A 22,389-nucleotide genomic window follows, 5' to 3' on the forward strand; every position below is an offset into this window, starting at 1 on the left:
TGAGAGAACTCCATCAACATCAGAGGCCCGAGACTGTTCAACACGCTTCCACTACACATAAGGGGCATAACTGGCCGACCCCTCACAGTGTTCAAGAGAGAACTGGATAAGCACCTCCAAAGGATACCTGATCAACCAGGCTGTGACTCATACGTCAGGCTGCGAGCAGCCGCGTCTAACAACCTGGTTGATCAGTCCAGCAACCAGGAGGCCTGGTCGACGACCGGGCCGCGGGGACACTAAGCCCCGAAAGCACCTCAAGGTAACCTCAAGGTAAGGTAACCAAATGTAAAAAGACACAGGAATTATTACTACAGTTTCGTCTTCCTCCGAAGACACGTGATACTCGGCGAGGCTCACTCTGGGTAGCCCTGGTTCCTTCTTCCGTGGCCCACTATGAATCCACGATGACTGCTACGAATCTACCCTAGCCACAGGCCAGCCAAATCACAGTTCCACTGGGTGCTTCGTCGTGATGGGCTTCAACCACAATCCAGCCTGTAGCTGGCAGGTTCCCATCAGCCACGCTGTTTAGGCCACTCCACGACTGATACTAGGGTTGCGAGCCCTACGCAGGAGCCTCGTGTGACTAGCTGGTCACTCTCCTCATTCAGCACCACAGTGGGTAGTCTCTTCCACCAGCCAGCCCCGGATAAGGCGATTCCCGACACTGCCACTCCTCAGGCAGGCTATATTTGAGCCACTCCCAGAGTTCATCTGGGGGTGGCTCACAGCTTCTTCAAAGCAGATTGGTGAAGAGACCTTGGCTGCCTTGGGTAGACTGATCCATCGTCCAACACAGGAGTCCCAGGTCGACTCTGCAAGCAGACACGTCATCAGTACTGGTACCACTAGGAAACATCACTTACTAGCTTAGACACAACCGTCCACCTCTTCACTCCATAGATGGCATTCACTGTCTAAGCGCCACCTCACCAGAGGTCAGCAGCGGCTACGTCACGAGCTGACTAGGACAGGAATCCAGTGCCTGTTGCCGGCATATCCTGTCACCACTAGATGGTGTTGTCCATGTTGTGGGGTTTTCGGGAGCGGACTCACAGATGGCGTTGTCGTCACTGCTCCATGCTCTGATGATGGACTCGGGTCCGTAACAATTTAATACCCGAATAACCACATGGAACTTTTTAATCCTACGCTATACCTACGAGCGCCCTGAGGCACTCAGCACACCTCTGATCTAGTGCTTAAAATTGCTCGGTGCAGTGTGGGGGTTTACCCTTTCCGTCATGTTTTGAACAAATCCTATAAAGGCTATTCCACCTCTGTAGTAGGTATATAATTGTAGAATTGTGCTGGGTCCCCAAATCATATTGGTATTGCCTATAATTAACTCACAGATGCCGCTACTAAAGAATCCATTCATTTAGGTCCAATCTCCAAAAATGCTATTCCTTTCTTAGAGTTCTACTCAGTCATTCAAAATGCATTCTGCAACCACTAGAGAGACAGATTGTCGTGTATTGAAAAAACAAACACACTAAATACCATTAACTGCGACCTCTGGCCTCCCCCTTCCTCCCCCTCTAGCACTGTAACGCAAGGTGACAACTCTAACGCAGGTTACATATTGGCCACACACGATTCACTCATGGGAACTAGACCAAAGTTCTACACCTTACTATCAGAACTGCATTGTCCCATTTACAGTACTGCTCCTCCTAATTTTCAAAATGATTAGAAATCATGTTTTCCCAGTGTGTTATTAATCATATGTTCATTGATAAAATACTAGGTGAAGCTTTTTTTTTTATTTATTTAGAAAAGATCCTAAGTACAAAACAGAAAAAGGCACAATAACAATACATGAAGACAATCAGGGAAAACATACAGGGAAAACATAACAAGGGAATACACCATAAACACATGAAAAACAGACCAAACATACATAAACCCCAAAAGTTAATGAATCATGGTAGAAAACAGGAAACCCCGAAACAGACACTGGATACATAACAAAAGAAGAACACAAAAAAATAATACAAGAAATAAATAACAAATAACAAAATACAGCCACACCCATAACAATGAAGAGCAAAAATACAAAACACTAACAACCACAACCAGCCCAACCACCCAAACACAGGCACATATTATTACATAAAACATTAGGCCTCGCAAACCCCAAGCACAGAGGCAAAAAACACAATAAGAAACATGAAAAAACACAGTAACAAAACAGCACCTAACAGGCACACGCTGGATCCAGGAATAAACACCTACGCGCACACAAACGCAGGTACAAACACAGCCGGTTACACACACCCAGGCAGAAAGCTAGAAGCACAGAAACACTACCAACCCCAAGGACTACACATATTTATCCGGGTACTCCTGCACCGGAAAGCGCAGGCAATAAGCCTCCCAAACCGCCATTTGAACATCAGATACTGGACGCCCAGGAGAAGCACACGGCCGAAGCATGAAATCCGGCACCCCAGTAAAAAATTTCTTCACCCGCGGAATCCAAATGGTAGCAGGGTCACACGGGATAGGACGCACCCGGACATCATAACTGACCAACAAAGAATTAGACTCATCTAACACGTCCTCGCCGGGCGAGAGGGGGAGGGGCACCTCCCCAGGGGGCCGAGCATCGGGAAGCGCACCGGAAAACGCACGAGGCGGCTTACAGGGCTGCACACAGGGGGAATCTGCAGACGCACCGGGGCCCCCTCTCCCAGGAACAGGAGCAGAGGCCCCCCGATGCCCATCCTTCTTCAATATCACGATGAGGTCTCGGGCACCAGGGGCAACCTCCCACGGAGGGGAGCCAACAGCAGAAGGCGCAGGGCTTGACACAGGAGGCAACTCAGAGCCTGACACAGCATCCTCATCCATGTCTGCACACTCATCCGCCCACGCACGAGGGGGCGACATAACCCGTTCCTTCCGGGAACGCTTCGGAACAGGTCTGAGGTCATCAGAACTATCGCCCCCCACAGGAGGCACCCGAGAAAAGCCAGCGGCAGGCCGCCCCACATCCGGGATCGCACTACTGCGCAGAAGGGCATCCTCAACAACATGGGGGATAATGCCTCTACCCACTGGGGATACCGGAGTCGGAGAGACAACAGGCGCAGCTGATGACAAGGAAGGGGCCTGCACAGGGAAGGGATCCCTCGATGATAGCAGGACGGGCAGAGGAGCAGGAGCGAGCACAGGTGAAGAATCCGTCGGAGGCGAAGGGGTAGGCTGCGAGGGCGGCACCGCACACACCACCACCTCCTCACGTACAAAATTAGCCTGTGGAGCGAGGATCCACAGCCTAAGCACTACGTGAGCGCAAGGGAGGAAAATCAGCCGCATGAAATACAGACGGCTCCATTGTGCGAGGCATGCAGCACCCGGCCGCAACGTGGCCCTCTTTACCACACCTGAAACAGGTGCGCAACTGGCCCTGATAGAAAATTCGCATGGATAACCCGCAGATGGAAACCCGGGAAAGGATGTCGACGGTGAGTCGCATGCCAAGCGTTCGCACTCCAAGACTGAGTCCCTGCAGCCTCCCAGAACGTAAAAATGTGAATCGATGCGTCACCACCGCACCAAACCTGGCAAACTCGGAACGCAGTTCCTGCTCTGGGAAATCCACCGGCACACCGTGCACGCTCACAAAAGTCAGCGGGCCCCATGGATCCGTCATCCGCACAGTCACAGCAGAATCAGGTAGCGTAAACGTCTCATCATTGTAGCGGCGCACAAAATCCAGGTAGCCGGCAGACGTGGCAAATTTCACTGCAATACGCATAGACGTAAGCTTCTCCAGGCCTAGAAGATCGGCGATCTTCACATTCAAAACATCCAGTAACGCGACTGCTACGAGAGGCCAGTCCACAGGAGCTGAGAAAGCAAGCCCCACAGTATCTACACGGTGAAGCGGCCTACTCCCAGCCGCCGCCATGCCGCCAGCTGACACGCCACCAACACCAAACCACCTCCTCGCAGCGCCAAACCACCACTGGGAACGCGAGTGGCGACGACTGCCCCCTCTAGTGGCGAGGCCTGGACTCCCATTGAAAAAACAAACTAAATACCATTAACTGCGACCTCTGGCCTCCCCCTTCCTCCCCCTCTAGCACCGTAACGCAAGGTGAAAACTCTACCACAGGTTACATATTGGCCAAACACGATTCACTCATGGGAACTAGATCAAAGTTCTGCACCTTACTATCAGAACTGCATTCTCCCATTTACAGTACCGCTCCTTCTAATTTTCAGGATGATTAGAAATCATGTTTTCACAGTGTGTTATTAATCATATGTTCATTGATAAAATACTAGGTGAAGCTGGTACCTTTGACATAGATCAGTTTGTGTTTTTGTTCTCTTATTGGCTTCCACAGAATAATATCTAGAAAATCCTTATTTTCTGTGCCACAAACGATGCTAAATTTTCTTTTGGACCTGTCGCTATATTTTGCTCATTTTTAATGTAAATGAAACGTAGTGAATGCTATCATTCTCTGTAGTACAGAAGGACAGGGATGGTGAGTGGTGTCGTGTAGATGACTGTCACGTGGTAAAACATATGAGTAGCAGGTACTGTGGGTGATGGTCTCAGTGTTGAGTGTTCTCCCATCCTGTAAGGTGATAATAGCCACCTCACTACACATCTTTACTACCCGTTAAACTGTATCAAATAACTGAAATCTGGAATACCTTGCCAGTCAAAATAGGCACTTTACAACATGCACATTCAGTATCAAACTGGCAGAGTGAGACTGACAACGTTTACAGTAGTTAGCATGATATGAACGGTACATCCAGAACTACCAGAGAAATGAGCGCAATACCTTTAAACATCGAGTAGCCTAGAGGCGGTGCAACAACTGAGGAAACCAACATCATGAAGACTTTGTGGTAGTAAGAAGCACACTTCGGTGTAAGAAAGCTCGCGAGCTCAGACCCCAACATTATATATTACCACGAGAATGATAAGCTGCCAAATAATAATACAAGATCAAGTTATGCATTACACGAATCAATGAATTATACAAATAGTTGTATGGTGGGAGGGTCCAACTTCCCATGTAACCCTCGTGAACAAAGCTGTTAGCAATAAGTCAAAACAACCCCCAGTGCCCCACACCCCCTCCCTCGAACACTGTCGCTGCTGAGGAAGGTAAGAAGGGACTGAATACAATGAAATATTTTAAAATATATTCTGAGGAAACAATAACTAAAGGAAAATATACAGGTAATAGGTGAAGTGATAAGGTCAGCAATTAATGCTCTACTGCTCGAGAAAATGACCAATGTCATAAGAACCCCAAAGCTGGAGTACCATTGCCCAATCCTGAAAATATATTTAATTTTATATATTTTAACTGCATTTTTCTGATGTTTCGAACACGAAATATACATGGCAAACATAAAATAACAAATGAAACTAACAGTAATTATAACAGGTTGGTTGATGAACTTTCAGTCACTTAATCTGATGTAATTGGTTGCCAGCAAATACTGAGAGAAGTTCATTATGCATCGACCAGCTGAACTTTACGGCCATTCACTGTCATGATGGCACAGTGAATGTGATCTACAAAAAATCCGTTGAGGAGATTGGCGGCCTGGCCGCCAGGGGGCGTAGATGTGCTCGCCAAGCGCTCCCCAGTCTTTGCTAGGCGTTCCCTGTGAGAGGGTGTTCTTGTTGCGTCAGCGCAATTGTGACCTCCCTCCCCCCTGTTTGCCGCTCTGAGACCGTGGGTCTGGAATTTTCTGTACGTGTGTCTTACCTTTCCTTTAAGATTGTCCCGTTGGATATGCTACATGTTTGTGTTGCCGATGTGTATGGGCTCCAACTGTTAACTACCCATCGGGCACTTGTGAAGTTTCACTCCACTGCTGTTTATAATGACTTTGTGGCCTGTTATGATGGGCACTCATTTACTCTTCCTGGGGAGGGTGGTACTGTCGCTATCTCTGATCACTGCTGCTCGGTGACATATGTGGTACTGCATTGTGTGCCGTTCGAGTTCACAGAGGCCATGCTTTGATGGTACTTTAGCCAGTTTGGGACTATAATTTCCATCCACTCCGTCTCTTCTGGCAGGTGGCGTGGTGTGTCGTGTGGACCCAGACTCTCGCCCTGTAGCTCAAGTCACCTGTTCTCTCCATGGTTACCTTGATGGTCTACAATATGCGGGCGTTCCATGCAGGGCAGCCACGAACATGGTTTTTGGTGGTGGCCTTTAGGGCCACCAGGCAGCCGCTTGTACTGGGGTCCCGCCAAACACACACCGAAACTACGACGTTGGTACAACGTTCGAACAAGTTTTAACACTTCCTAACCAGTTATAACAACCAATATAGCAAGTTTCCAGGAAACCATTTTTGCTTGCCACAACGTATCTGGAAAGTGTTGGAAAGTAGGGGCAACGTTTGTTTTCACGCATTAGATTCGTAATTTTGTGTGGATGTAAATAAGTTTCTAAAACGTATTGCACGAAACGTTGGCTAAAAAATATTTGAAACCTTGTGGCAACCTTAAATGTTTCATAATCGTAGTTTTTTATTGCTGTTATTTATATAAATGTAGAAATATAAAAGTATATTTCTACATTTAGTAAAATGAAACAGGGTCATAATAAAGGTTAATTCATCATTTTCATCATCATCAGGAGGAAGGACGAGGAGGGCGAGGAGGAGAGCGAGGAAGAAAGCGAGGAGGAGGGGGAGAAGGAAGGAGGAAGTGGGCGAGGATGAAGGAGGAGGAGGGCGAGGAGGGAGGAGGAAGCAGAGGTGGAGGGAGCAGAAAGGAGCAGGAAGGAGGAGGGAGGAGGAGGGCGAGGAGGAAGGAGGAGTAGCAGGGCGAGGAGGGAGAGGGAGGAGGAGGAGGGCAAAGAGGAAGGATGAGGGCGAGGAAGGAGGAGGAGGGCGAGGAAGAAGGAGGTGGAGGAAGAAGGAGGAGGAGAGCAAGGAGGAAGGAGGGCGAGGAGGAGGAGAGCAAGGAGGACGGAGGAGGGCGAGGAGGAAGGAGGAGCAGGCGAGCGAGGAGGAAGAAGGAAAGAGGAAGGAGAAAGAGTGCCAGGAAGAAGGAGAGCGAGGAGGAGGGCGAGAAGGAATAGGAGGACGAGGAGGAAGGAGGAGGAGGAGGGCGAGGAGGAAGGAGGAGGGAGGAAACCAAGGAGGAAGGAAGAGGAGGAAGGAGGAGGAGGAGGAGGGCGAGGAGGAAGAAGAGAAAGGCGGAGGAGAGTGAGGAGGAGGAGGGCGAGGAGGAAGGAGGAGGAGGGCAAAAAGGAAGGAGGAAGAGGGCGAGGAAGAAGGAGGAGAGCGAGAAGGAAGGAATAGGAGGGCGAGGAGGAAGGCAAGGAGGAGGAGGGCGAGGAGGAAGGGGAAGAGGAGGGGGGATGAGGAGGAAGGGGAAGAACAGGGAGAGGGGTAAGAGAAGGAAGGGGAAGAGCAGGGGGAGGGGTAAGAGAAGGAATGGGAAGAGCAGGGGGAGGGGAAGAGAAGGGGGAGGGGTAAGAGAAGGCACGGGGCTGAGCAGGGGGAGGGGTAAGAGAAGGCAGGGGCTGAGCAGGGGGAGGGGTAAGAGAAGGAAGGGGTAGAGCAGGGGGAGGGGTAAGAGAAGGCAGGGGTAGAGCAGGGGGGGACCCACACAACAACGGTCGCTGCCTCACCAACCTGCATGTTCACTTAATAATATTAATTTAATTCAGAGATAAATTAATGTAAAACATTATTACCTTATTCATTATTTTTCTTGTTGTATTTTATGAAGGTGAACACACCATAGTCATCTACCAAAACATGCCTGTATAATCCAGCGCCCTAACACGTCATGGCAACTCTGTGGGCCTATAGTGTACATGCCCCAGCCGTCACACAGATCCTGTTACACTCCCTCCCCATCTTCTCCTCACCACCTTCCTCTCTTCCCTCCTCCCCTCTTCCACCCTCCTCTTCCCCTTCGTCCTCATTTTCATCCTCCTTCTCTTCCCCATCCTCCCCTCCTCCTCATCCACCCTTCTCTTCCCTCTCCCCCCTTTTTACCCCTTTCTTTTACCCCTCTCCTCTTCCCCTTCTCTTACCCCTCCTCTTCCCCTTCCTCCTCTTCCCCATCTGTTACCCCTCCTTTTCGCCCTCCTCCCCATCCCCCCTTCTCTTGCCCCTCCCCCTCCTTACCGCCCCGTTCTCTTACTTCTTCCCCCTCCCCTCACCCCCTCCACTTCCCCTTCCTTCTCATCCCACTTCCCTCACTCCTCCTCTTCGCCCTCCCCCTTTTCCTCTACTACTTCTACCCCTCCTCTTCTCCTCCTCCACTTAGTTCCCCCCTCCCCGAGGTCCTCCTTCTTGTACCTCCTCCTTCCCCCTCCCCCCTCTTCCTCCTAGACCTACTCCTTCCTCCTCTACCTCATCTTCCTTCCTCCTAGCCTACCTCCTTCTCCTTCCTCCTCGTTCTGTTCCTTACTCCTCGCCTTCCTCCTCCTCCTTCCTCCTCGCCCTCTTCCTCCTTGCTCTCCTCATTCCACCTCTCCTTCCTCCTCGCCCTCCTCCTCCTCCTTCCTCCTCGCCCTCCTCCTCCTCCTTCCTCCTCACCCTCCTCTTCCTCCTTCCTCCTCCTCCTTCCTCCTTTCTCCTCGCTCCTCTTCTCTATCCTCCTCGCCCTCCGTCTTCCTCCTCACCATCCTCCTTCCTCCTCGTCCTCCTTCCTCCTCGCCCTCCTCATGCTTCCTCTCTGCCCCCCTCCTCCTAATTCCTCCTTCCTCCTTTCTCCTTGCCTTCCTCCTCCTCGCCTTCCTCCTCCTCCTTCCTCCTTGCTCTCCTCCAATATATAAGACAACAAAACGTTCTCAGATTCTTTCACACCACTTTTCAGCAACATTTATAATTTATATAATTATTTTAGGGAATAATACATAAATTATATATTTAAACATGATATTAGTGTTTAGTGGAATGCATAAGGAGTCAAATTGTGTTAAAAAGAGTGATTTTTAGAAAATTTGGAAAACTACTTTTTTCTGATCATAGAATAACTAAATGTATTTTGTAGGTTTCATTCAGCTATTAAATATCATTCACAATTTATTAATGAATTTTACAAAAAACACCATATATTTTATATTTAAACATGTAAAAACTATTTGTAATACATTAGGAACAAAATAGTTGTAAAAAACAATTTATTATAAAACCTTTGTGTTTGAATTTTTGGATTAAAAGTTTCTCAAAGGCTCTCCTGCACCATTCTCAATGCAAGTCATTCCTACACCTATGGGAAGAGATAGACGAACGTTTTCTAGATGATTTGTGTTTGCTGGGTTGTAACAACGTTCTAATACCTCATAAACACGTTAAGCCAAGATGTAACAACTTTATTACAAGTTGTAACAAGCGGAAAATAGAGACAGTTACGGTTTGTGTTTCCAGGGGTGGCGGCTGCTCCTGTGAACTTATTTAGAGAAGAGGATTTCCCTCCATTGGTGGTGCAGAACCTGTCGCCTTGTGATGGATTGGATTGGGTGGTGAGGTTTCCCCACTGCCTGCTGACCCAGTGGTGGACCAGGTTCCTCGGCTGGTGGGCCGGTGGATACGAGTGGTGGTGGTGCTCATGACGAGGTGGTGGTGTTCGTGATGAGGTGGTGGTGTGTCCGGCTCCGACCCCGCATTCGTCCACTACGCTTTCGAGGGATTCTTCGTCTTTCCCTTGCCTGTGCGGGTCCCATCTCTTCCACAAGCTGTGCCTGTTTGTTCTCTGGTTCTGGTGTCCTTGGTGGGTGGCAGCCTCATCCCCAGCGTCGTTGAGGCTGACTTTCTGTGTGGTCGTGCTTTCACGGGTTTGGGGAGGCCTGCCGTTGGATCTTCTCAGGCACCATTTGCAGGGGGTGACAGCTCCGATGATCAGCGGCCTGTCACTAAGCGTTCTCGTCAGGATAGGGATGTGTCGCCTCCCTGTGCATCGGTTGATGCTTGGGGTGACAATGTGGATGACAGGTATTTACCCCAAATATCACCACCCCCCAAGAGCACAAGAGGATAGTGTATGGTCCAATCACGTTTTTCATCAAGCAACTGCATTACAGGGAGAACTCGTGTCTCAATTCACAACATTTTACTTGCATAAACTCGCAAGTTTTTTTGTAAACACACATTGACACCCTCCCTGCAGTAAATTCGTACCCAGAGAGCCAACTGTTCGTGCAGCTTGACATAACTGGTACACCTTAACCGATCACACCAAACTCAAACTTAAAAGGACTGGAAATTCCCGTGGAACTCTTCTTCCATTTGGGTTCTGCGGGTGAGAGGGCGTTTTGTCACTGGGGTACCGAATTTAATGCCTCAGCCTTGTGCGGCTCCTGGTCGTCTGATCTCTGATGACGAGCTATTGGTTTGTGAGGCTTACTGCTTACATTTTCAGAAGCGGGAGTACCCGGATAAGTATGAATAGTTTGTGTGTTTGGGTTTTGTTTGTTTGTCTTTGTTTTGGTCGGTGCTTGTTCTTGTGTGTCTGTGTGGGATTTTGTTTCCCAGTGCCTGCATGCACGGGTGTGTGCGAGTGTGTGGTGTGGGATGTTTGTTTCTGGCTCCTGCGTGGGCCTGTTCAGATGTATCTTCGTTTGGCCTTTGTGACCTGTTGATTTTGTTTGTGTATTTTTCTTCGACTGTGCTGTGTGTCTTGTGTGTTCTGTGTTCTTGTTTTATGGTATGATGTCTGCTGTTAAGTGGTGTGACTCATGGTGCGTGTGTTTTGCTTTTGTTTAAAGTTGCATATATGTATTATTATATCTTGTTTTGTTTTTACCTTTGGTTTCAATGTGTTCTCTGTACACTTATTTTGTTACTGACACTTTTGGCACGTCCCGTCTGGGTTGTGTAGCTTTTGTTTTTTTGTTCCCATGTATTTTTACTGTTCTTTATTTTCAATTTTATGTTATATTGCTGTGTGTGCCCTGTTATCTGTATTATTGTTTCTTGTTATTCTATGCTCTCTGTGTGATGTTACTGTGTATGTTCTGTGTTGCTTCTTGCCTGTCCCTAGTCGAGTGTTGTAGATGGTCTGTGTACTCTGTCAGAAGCTAAGCTCCATAAAACATACTCAAAGCACTAAAACTTAATTGGAGTTAGTGAGGGTTCCCCTGTATGGAACCAGGTCACCAGCAGACAAGTTGTCGACTAATTCTGACCAGGAAAATGCTTTAGTTGTGTTTCCTTCTTTACTAACATTGCAAACGTTCTATTATTAGAATGAGAGTATGATGGACAAGGCAAGATCATGATAGTATGTTTCTCGCCCTGCCCTAGTTACTCTGTATTATTCACTCATTTATCCATATCTCACCTATGGTATCTGTGAGAAGCTGGGTTTATGGCCACTTCTCAGCTAACTTACATCTGTTAGGTAATAGTAGGGAAAAGCATTTTGCCTCAGAAAATGGTGGAGATGTGCACAGGGTGTGCACAAAAGTCTACCCTCTTTAGTAGTGGAGATAGACTAGTGAAATCACATCTCTTTCGAAAGGGGATGCCTACAGCTTTCCAAAGAAGTCACTCTCGTTGACGTAAGTATTCTGTGTGAATAGTTACAGGTTTTACCTGAATTCTGTACCTCGGGCACCTGATAACACTGAGAGAGAGAGAGAGAGAGAGAGAGAGAGAGAGAGAGAGAGAGAGAGAGAGAGAGAGAGAGAGAGGAGGCTAAGGGGACCACGTAAAGTACCAACGGCTCCCCTATGCCGGTGACGTGACGTCATCAGCGTTTCCTGCCGGCTTTACTCTTATTGGAAGCGGCACGAAGGCCTCCGGCGATGGTCGAACCTGATTGGTCGAGTGCCTGGCACCAAAGGAGCCGCTGCTCGAATTCTCGAGCAAAAACCTTGCTGGTGTGAGTTTCCTGCGCCTCAGGCGGGTGTTCTGTGTGTAGGATCTGTGCTGTCGAGACGTCAGGAGGTCAGGTCCTGGCCAAGACCTTGGTTTCTCCTGCCTATATCAACCTCCAGCCAGCCCAAGTTGATTCTACGCCGCTCTGTGATCGTTGCTGTAGAATCCAGCGATTGCGGGCTCCGTCAGAAGTTAATTCAGAAGATAAGTGAAGTCATAGCCGTCACATGAGACACCAACAGGTGCAACCGAACTGTTTCAGAGTAATCATGTGACATCGGCTTCACCTAGAGCAATCCGTCATTTCATTGCCCCGTAACAGTGAGATATAAGAATCAGGAAACGATTGTATGTGTTTGAGTGATGATCGTGGGAAAATCTTCAATATTGTGAGCGTGGACTTAGATTATTTCCCGTTCTCGCCATTGTGTTCCTGCCATCCCTCGCGGCGCCCCCCCCCCCCCTTATATATATTCACATATGTACATATATCTGTGTTAGCGTGCTTTCATTCAGCCTTCAGCAATATATCACACTTGTGTTCAAAACTGGTGCTTAACTGCGAGCACGATACCAAGTTTATTAGTGGAAGAATATGAGGCGACTCTCGCCTCTATCTGTCTCGAGCACGCAGTAAACACCTCCCCGCCGTACCTCACCACCTCAGGCCCCTGGGCCTGGCGCCTCACCTCGCTCGCTACCTCTGAGCGTCGGTGTTCCAACCCAACCTCCTCCTCACTCCGTCATCTCCAGTGTGTGGTCTTCAATAAACAGCTGGAGCAGTGAGAGTGTGTATGCTTGTGAGTGTGTCATACAGGTATAAATTAACGTGAGTACTCAAACATAAATTTCTCTGTATCTTCTTTTGTTGTGAAAATTCCTTGTGTTGAATTTAATTCAGCCGTCCGGTGTTCGTTCTCACTAGTTCCCCTACGGGAACGAGTTCGATTCCCCGAGGAAGCACGATAGGTAAAGACCTTCTACAGCTTTTCTGTGTAAATACTGTAGCCAGATATTTAGTGTGATTGTCATCTTACACATTCAGCTCTTACACATTTAGTTGTCTTTGTGATGTGTGTACTTTACTGTGTTTAGTGTGGTTTATTGTTATACCATCACTGTGTGTTAACCCATGTCCATGCCGTTCTGTCTTTATTTCCAGGGGACCTGCTGTAAGTCCAAGTAAGACTAGTTTACTTTGTGTTTATTATTGATTTATTGACACGTGAGTGTGTCAGTGTGGTGTGTTGTGTTTACTGTATTTATGTGGTCTCTGTGACCTGGTGTACTTTGGTTTAGTGTATTGTTGTTGGTCTCAGTGACCTGTATTGGTGTGTACATTATTATTACCATACTAGCAGTACCCGGCCACGTGTTGCTGTGGCTCAGCAACGCATGTGCGTTGCTGAGCCACAGCAACCTTCCCTGTCCCCCAGTCCTTCCCACCATTTCCCCATCACCCGTCTCCTCGGCCTCCCAACCATTCCCCACTTCACCGTCCCCTCTTCTTTCCCACCATGCCCTACTCCACTGTCCCTTTGTCTTCCCCACCATTCCCCAGTCCCTTTGTCCTTCCCACCATTCTCCATTCCCCCATCACCTCGTCCCCACCATCTCAAACTTCCCTGTGCCCTCGTCCTTCCCCACCATTACCCCCTCCCATGTCCCCTCGTCCTCCGCACCATCTCTCACTTCCGTCCCCTCATCATCCCCACCATTCCCCACTCCCTCATCCGATGCCTTCCCAAATGGTCTGATGTTCCCATAAAAAAATCGGGAACATCAAGTGATCTGATGTTCCCATCACTGAAATATAAGAAAAACGGTAAAAAATTAAATGAAAATATGAAAAAAATAAAAATACACTATTCTCACAAAATGAACGGTATGGTAAACAACACAGCTCAATTCCAATGCAAATCACACAAAATAATTAAATCAAAATGAAAATAAATAAAAATCTAGGAAAATTCAATTTATCAATGCAATCAGAAACATTGAAATGGAATTGTAACATATCTAGTATAGCATGTGTGTTGCTCTTACATGCAACAGATGGCGCTGTTTTTCAAGAATAGCATAGTTTTACCTGTCGCAGGTGTGGCATCTATACTTATACTTGCGAAATGAACAGTATGGTAAACAACACAGCTCAAGTCCAACACAATGTCACACAAAATAATTCACTAAAAAATAAAATAAATCGAAATCTATGAAAATAAAATTTATCAATGCAATCGGAAATATTGACATGGAATTCGAGATATATTTAGTATAGCGTGCATGTTGCCATTATGTGCAACAGATGGCGCTGTTTTTGTCAAAAACGCATGTGTTTACCTGTCACAGGGGTGGCATCTATATAGTAGGTATATAAAAAGATGTGCCTATTCGAATGCAAAGTTGTGTCAAAATTTCAAAGCAATTCGTGAAGAACTTTCGGAGATTGCAGTGTGTTTTGCCCTTACGTCCAACAGATGGCACTTTAAAAAAAAACATGTTTTTTTCCTGTCACAGGTGAAGCATGTATATAGTAGATATATAAAAAGACGCGCCAATTCGAATGCAACGTTGTGTCAAAATTTCAAAGCAATCGGTAAAGAGGTTTTGAAGATTTCCCCCTCACATGAAAAACACATAAAAAACACAGTTTTTCAGAAAAAACATTCTTATTTACCGTCACAGATGTGAGATCTATAAAGTATGTATATAAAAATCTGCTCGGATGCGATTAGAACTTTGTGTGAAAATTTCAAAGCAATCGGTGAAGTGCTTTCGGAGATTAGCGATTTTGAACAAACGAACATTTCCATTTTTATTTATATTGATTGTGTTGACTCAGTGTCGTCAGTGTACACTTGCGTTCAGTTAACCTCAAGACGTCAGTGTAACTTCGTGTTCAGTGTCTTGAGAAGTCATTTAACTTTGTGTTCATTTACTTGAAGCGTCAGTATACTCAGTGTTCAGTTAATCTCAAGATGTCAGTGTAACTTCGTGTTCAGTGTCTTGAGAAGTCCTTTAACTTTGTGTTCATTTACTTGAAGCGTCAGAATACTCAGTGTTCAGTTAATCTCAAGACGTCAGTGTAACTTCGTGTTCAGTGTCTTGAGAAGTCAGTTTACTTTGTGTTCATTTACTTGAAGCGTCAGTATACTCAGTGTTCAGTTAATCTCAAGACGTCAGTGTAACTTCGTGTTCAGTAACTTGTGCAGTCAGAATATTTGTGTTCAGTATCTTGAGACTTCAGCGTAGCTTGCGTTCAGTATCTCGAGACGTCAGTATACTTGTGATAAATCATTCTTGAGTGTCTTTGCATTAATTTAAAGTAATTTAATACGCGGTGATTAGTAATCGTATTGACTGATCGATGTTAGTTAAGCAGTCTTAGTGACGCCGAGCTTTAACGTAAATTCTTCGTGAATTAAGTGAGCTGTCAAGCTTTGACAGATCCTGGTACGATTACTCAGGGATTGCTAATTACCCGTAGCTATTGTTGATTTCATTGACATTTGTTTTGATTGCATGTCTTGGTGACAAAGTAACGTAATCATAATTACTGATTAAAGTAACGTAGTCAATTGAGTGTTGCACGGAAGACTCGTCTCAGTGACAAGTCTGTCAGTTGTTGTCATTCAGTCATCAATCACCCCACGCTGGCCACGGATCTCGCCTCTGGCACCAACATGGGGCCGTGTATTGTTGTAACTATAATCACCCTCATTGATCCCGGATTCACATCTGGCACCGACGAAGGCCGTTGTCTCTCATTGTATGTTATTGTTACTTGCCACAGTCTCGTCAAGCTGCCATTGCGTTTGAAGTGGTTGCCCCCTTTTTGTTAAGTGTAGACAGGGTCAGCAATACCGCGAGCGGTCCGAACCGGAAGCAGTTGTTCCAGCTAGTTTAGCCTTGTCAAGCACCACGTCCGACATTAACGTAACGTCAGATTATGCTCGCCATGTACCGTTAGCATCAAGTTTTATGAATAAGCTAATTGTTAAGTATAAGTGCCTATACGTTCACATCTTCAGACCCTTGCACCCAGTATTGACTTTGCCATTATTTGCATTATTTGTAATACTACCATGATCCATTTTATGTTGTCTGGATTACTTGGATTCGAACTGCGTTCATGGCCATACACATCAAATATAAATTCTAATTTTGTTGTGAGGACCATTCGAGCTACTCTGTTCGACCTCCCTCTGAGGCCCCTAGAAGCTCCATGACCCAGTGGATAAGAAGTGCAAAGGATTTGGACTCTATGCATCCCTGGTCAGTCATTAAAGTATAATCTGCCTTCAGCATTTGTTTGATGCTAGTTCAGTCCTTTCTGACTGAGGTTTCTTGTAACCTATTCACCACAGAAAAGGGATAATCTCACTGTATCTATGCCTGAGGGTCCACCACCAATAATTACCTCCTACCTCTAATTACTCAACAAAAAATTAGCAATTAGGACAATCACAAAATTCCAGTCCCAGACACCACTTTGCTCTCTTACCGAAATCCTTGAACATGTTAATTAAAAATCCAGAAACACATTCTCACAGTGTTTTCTATATCCATAAAAACTCTGAAATGCAATGCCAATCCTCACCTTAAGCGCTTCTTAGAAGGCTGTAATAGAACTCACAGTCATCACACGAGAAACAAATATCTCTTTGACATTCCTAGAGTGAGGCTCAACCAAAGCAGAATTGTAATGTAAATCAAGGCCGCAACTCTGGGCAAGTAACGTTATCAACCACCTTGTCAACAACTTAGCAGCCTGTTCCATGCTATTTAGTGTACTCCATGTTCATAAATCATATTTGCTTAGTGACAACTAATTGATGTGACTTGTACCTTGTTAACTTCGTGATTAAATGTCCTTTGTTGCGGCTATGTAAATATTGTGTATGTAAGGTGTCATGTAGTAATTTCGACCCAGTAAGCGTGTGAATTTTACTTAGATTGTCACTCAACAGTAGACATTTTGAACTTATTGATTTGAGGCCAGGAGGTTCACTTACTTAGGGGAAAGTTCTACACCACGAGCCTTACTTTGGATCATAAAATTATAACAGGGCACCAAGAACACAAGGTAGTAAAACTTCTAGTTCCTCTAGGGAAATGTATAAGACCATTGTATGTATTTGTTGTGGAATCAATGCCGACAGTCCTACAAGTGACTAATCTCGGAGCCACAGCAAGATTCCATAAACAAAATGGGGCTTATCTTAGCAGACCACCAGATAAATTCCATATACATAACGGATATTGGCATCCTTACGGGTGCTAATTAAAACAATTCATTTATCTTGGGGGAAACAAACATTAGAAATGTACTTGTTAGAGTCTACAGAAGGGAAGTTAATGTCCCGGCCAGTGTTACGCTTTAGGACAACAACTCCTGTTGAGCAGAAATATTCTGAAACTGTCATAGTAGCATGACTGAGCCAAGAACAATTACTCTAAGAAATCAGTCATATAATTGATGATGGACTGGAGTCAGTCCATAAACAGTAGGACCTAGACTCTATAGGAAATTTTCCTACAGAAGATGGACATCTGATAAGGTGTACATGTGTTTGTTTACCTGTGCAGCTACTAGATCAGTTTATTTAAAAGTTACACCTGATGTGACTGCTCAAGTTATCCCGGAGCCTATAATGCACTGGAAAAAATGTGTAAACGAAATTCATCCTACCTTGAGCTCCATGGCACGGAGGTTTGATGAAAGAAGATAGGTCTCACGGAGCTCCAAACAGTAGTCACAGAAATCGGGTCTAGAATAAATAATCAGCCATTGACTTACATCTCAGGTGACTACTCAACCTGTGCCAGTAGTCCAGCTCACTTAATGTTTTGCCAGTCTCCGTGGTGTAGTGGTAAGACATTCACCTGATACGAACCCCTGAACCCGCCAGGAGAGACGGCTCAATACCTTCCACATGCGGAACCTAAGACACATCCTTGACATTATATGGAGAGACCACGTCACCAACAACACAGTATTCAAGGAAACAGGAATCCCTTTAATGTTCCCTCTCCTGAAGCAGAGACGCATGCGAATGCTGGGTCATGCCACGCGCATGGAAGATGGCCGCATACCGAAGGACCTCTTGTACGGAAAACTGGGATCAGGAAAGAGGCCCACCTCTTTCCTTGGGGCTTACAGTCCCCAAGTGGATATTTGAAGGCATAGACGGCGTTGGTCTTCTTTAAGGCGTTCTGCTTGGTGTCAGGGGAGTTTCAAAGGAATAGAATGGCCGCTTTTTTAGGCACCCTTCTTGAGCCCAGATGGGCACATGTATAAGAAAGTAGATGGGGTCGCCATGGGTTCCTCCCCCCCTAGGTGTCCTGTTTGCGAACTTCTACATGGGCACCATCGAACTGAGGGTCTTAGTTGACATGGGCTTGAAACCCGCCATATACTGCAGGAATGTTGACGACATTTTTATGCAGGTACCTGATGCTAGATGTCTACAGCAGCTGAAGGAGGCATTCGAGTGCAAGTCTGTGCTGAGTTTCACTTAAGTGATGGAGAGTAATGGGAAGGTGCTCTTTCTGGACGTAACAGTCACGGAAAGGAGCGGAGGCATCCACACTGCATTCTACACTAACGAAACCAACATAGAAATGTGCCTCAATGCCATGAGTGACTGCTTAGACAGGTACAAGAGAAGTGTTGTCAATGCTTACGTCGACCGTGCTCTCAGTCAGAGCTCAGGATGGAAGCAAGTCAATGAAGAACTCTATAGATTAAGGCAGGTCCCAGTCAACAACGGCTTCTCTAACGGTTTCGTTGAAGACATCATAAATAGAAAAGTGAATCGCCATGCAGCCTCTGAAGAACCAACTAACACAACACCTGTACCCCTCTATTAGACTATTTAACAAGAACATCATTTCGACGACTCATTTAATGGAGGAAAGGGTCCTGAAAGGTATTGTTGATAGGAACGTTAACCCTACAGACAAAAATAAAAAAATACAATTGACAATTTATTATAAAACCAAAAAACGGCCAATCTATTCATGAAAAACTCCCCAGACACCAAGAAGAACGCCATAAAGGAGACCAACGACGTCTATGCCTTTAAATGCCCACTTGGGGACTGAAAGCCCCAAAGAACTCAGTATATAGGCAAGACGACAACGTCTCTTTCCAGGCGACTAACAATGCAAAACAACAGGGAGCCATCAAGGAACACATAATCTCTTCTCACAACCAGACGATCACCAGAGAAATCTTAACAAACAACACAGAAATCATTGATAGGTACCGTGATAGCAGGCTGCTCGATATCAGTGAGGCACTACACATCAAAACGTCAACACCAGTAATCAACAGCCAATTAATGCACAACTATATTCTAGCTACTTCAAGACTCCGAACCAATATAGAAGCATCAAGAGGAAGTGTTGATGCTATGGCCCAATAGGCCTTCCATTCTTATGTTTTTACACCCACTGGTTCGTATTTTATCTTGGGTAAATGTCAATCACCTCACCCAAAACATTTATACCATATCACCTCACCCAAATGCGAGTATATATATATATATATATATATATATATATATATATATATATATATATATATATATATATATATATATATATATATATATATATATATATGTCGTACCTAGTAGCCAGAACTCACTTTTTGGCCTACTATGCAAGGCCCGATTTGCCTAATAAGCCAAGTTTTCATGAATTAATATATTTTCTCTAATTTTTTTCTTATGAAATGATAAAGCTACCCATTTCATTATGTATGAGGTCAATTTTTTTTTATTGGAGTTAAAATTAACGTAGATATATGACCGAACCTAACCAACCCTACCTAACCTAACCTAACCTATCTTTATAGGTTAGGTTAGGTTAGGTAGCCGAAAAAGTTAGGTTAGGTTAGGTTAGGTAGGTTAGGTAGTCGAAAAACAATTAATTCATGAAAACTTGGCTTATTAGGCAAATTGGGCCTTGCATAGTAGGCTGAGAAGTGAGTTCTGGCTACTAGGTACGACATATATATATATATATATATATATATATATATATATATATATATATATATATATATATATATATATATTATATATATCTTATATATATATAAGATTGTTTATCTTCACTTGTGGTTTATGCAAGTATAGGCTTATAAGCTGGACACGAGTTCTCTCACATTGACAGTGGCTTGACGAAAATTGCAGATTGACCCCTCACTCATCTGGTGCCTTCGGGAGGTAGAGATGTTTGAGATATATATATCTCGAACTATCTACTTCTTTTGTAAGGTCTGATGGCGTAGTGGGTTAAAGCATACTAGTTATGCCAGCTACTGGAAGGTAGTTGTGCTTTCTGGGTTCGAGTCCCACTGGTGGGTGTTGTCCAAAGATTGTTTATCTTCACTTGTGGTTTATGCAAGTATAGGCTTATAAGCTGGACACGAGTTCTCTCACATTGACAGTGGCTTGACGAAAATTGCAGATTGACCCCTCACTCATCTGGTGCCTTCGGGAGGTAGAGATGTTTGAGATATATATATCTCGAACTATCTACTTCTTTTGTAAGGTCTGATGGCGTAGTGGGTTAAAGCATACTAGTTATGCCAGCTACTGGAAGGTAGTTGTGCTTTCTGGGTTCGAGTCCCACTGGTGGGTGTTGTCCAAAGATTGTTTATCTTCACTTGTGGTTTATGCAAGTATAGGCATATATATATATATATATATATATATATATATATATATATATATATATATATATATATATATATATATATATATTTATATATATATATGTCGTACCTAGTAGCCAGAACGCACTTCTCAGCTTACTAGGCAAGGCCCGATTTGCCTAATATGCCAAGTTTTCTTGAATTAATTGTTTTTCGACTACCTAACCTAACTTAACCTAACCTAACTTTTTCGGCTACCTAACCTAACCTAACCTATATAGATAGGTTAGGTTAGGTAAGGTAGGGTTGGTTAGGTTCGGTCATATATCTACGTTAGTTTTAACTAAAATTTACAGATATTAACTTATACATAATGAAATAGCCAGATTTATCATTTCATAAGAATTTTTTTTAGAAAAATTCATAAAATCAGGAAAACTTGGCCTACTAGGCAAATCGGGTTTTGCATAGTAGGCCGAGTGCGACGTTCTGGCTACTAGGTACAACATATATATATATATATATATATATATATATATATATATATATATATATATATATATATATATATATATATATATATATATATATATGTCGTACCTAGTAGCCAGAACGCACTTCTCAGCTTACTATGCAAGGCCCAATTTGCCTAATAAGCCAAGTTTTCCTGAATTAATATATTTTCTCTAATTTTTTTCTTATGAAATGATAAAGCTACCCATTTCATTATGTATAAGGTCAATTTTTTTTTATTGGTGTTAAAATTAACGTAGTTATATGACCGAACCTAACCAACCCTACCTAACCTATCTCTATAGGTTAGGTTAGGTTAGGTAGCTGAAAAAGCTAGGTTAGGTTAGGTTAGGTAGGTTAGGTAGTCGAAAAATAATTAATTCATGAAAACTTGGCTTATTAGGCAAATCGGGCCTTGCATAGTAGGCAGAGAAGTGCGTTCTGGCTACTAGGTACGACATATATATATATATATATATATATATATATATATATATATATATATATATATATATATATATATATATATATATATGTTGTACCTAGTAGCCAGAACGTCGTACTCAGCCTACTATGCAAGGCCCGATTTGCCTAATAAGCCAAGTTTTCATGAATTAATATATTTTCTCTAATTTTTTTCTTATGAAATGATAAAGCTACCCATTTCAATTTTTTTCTTATGAAATGATAAAGCTACCTATTTCATTATGTATGAGGTCATTTTTTTTTATTGGAGTTAAAATTAACGTAGATATATGACCAAACCTAATATATATATATATATATATATATATGCGAACAAGCCTGAATGGTCCCCAGGACAATATGCAACTGAAAACTCACACCCCAGAAGTGACTCGAACCCATACTCCCAGGAGCAACGCAACTGGTATGTACAAGACGCCTTAATCCACTTGACCGGATTACTGAACACTGAACACTTTGTGTTCCTCACGTGTGCCCCAAAGAATGAGGTGATTTGGTAAAATGCTATGCCCAAGATTACTATCCGAGTGCCGGCGGTGGGGTGGTTCAAATAATCTCGGGTATCACCTCATTTTGTCCGGTCGTGATGGTCAAGTGGATTAAGGCATCTTGTACATACCAGTTGCGTTGCTCCTGGGAGTATGGGTTCGAGTCACTTCTGGGGTGTGAGTTTTCAGTTATATATATATATATATATATATATATATATATATATATATATATATATATATATATATATATATATATATATATACAACTTTAGAACACTTTCCCACCAGGAGACTCGAACCCTAGCCAGCACAGAAGCCTTCCAGCAACTGGCATAACAGGTACGCCTTAACCCTCTGCACCACCGCTCAGACCCTTAAAAGAGA

Source organism: Procambarus clarkii, unplaced genomic scaffold, assembly GCF_040958095.1.
Source record: "Procambarus clarkii isolate CNS0578487 unplaced genomic scaffold, FALCON_Pclarkii_2.0 HiC_scaffold_95, whole genome shotgun sequence".
In the NCBI taxonomy this organism is placed as follows: Eukaryota; Metazoa; Arthropoda; class Malacostraca; order Decapoda; family Cambaridae; genus Procambarus; species Procambarus clarkii.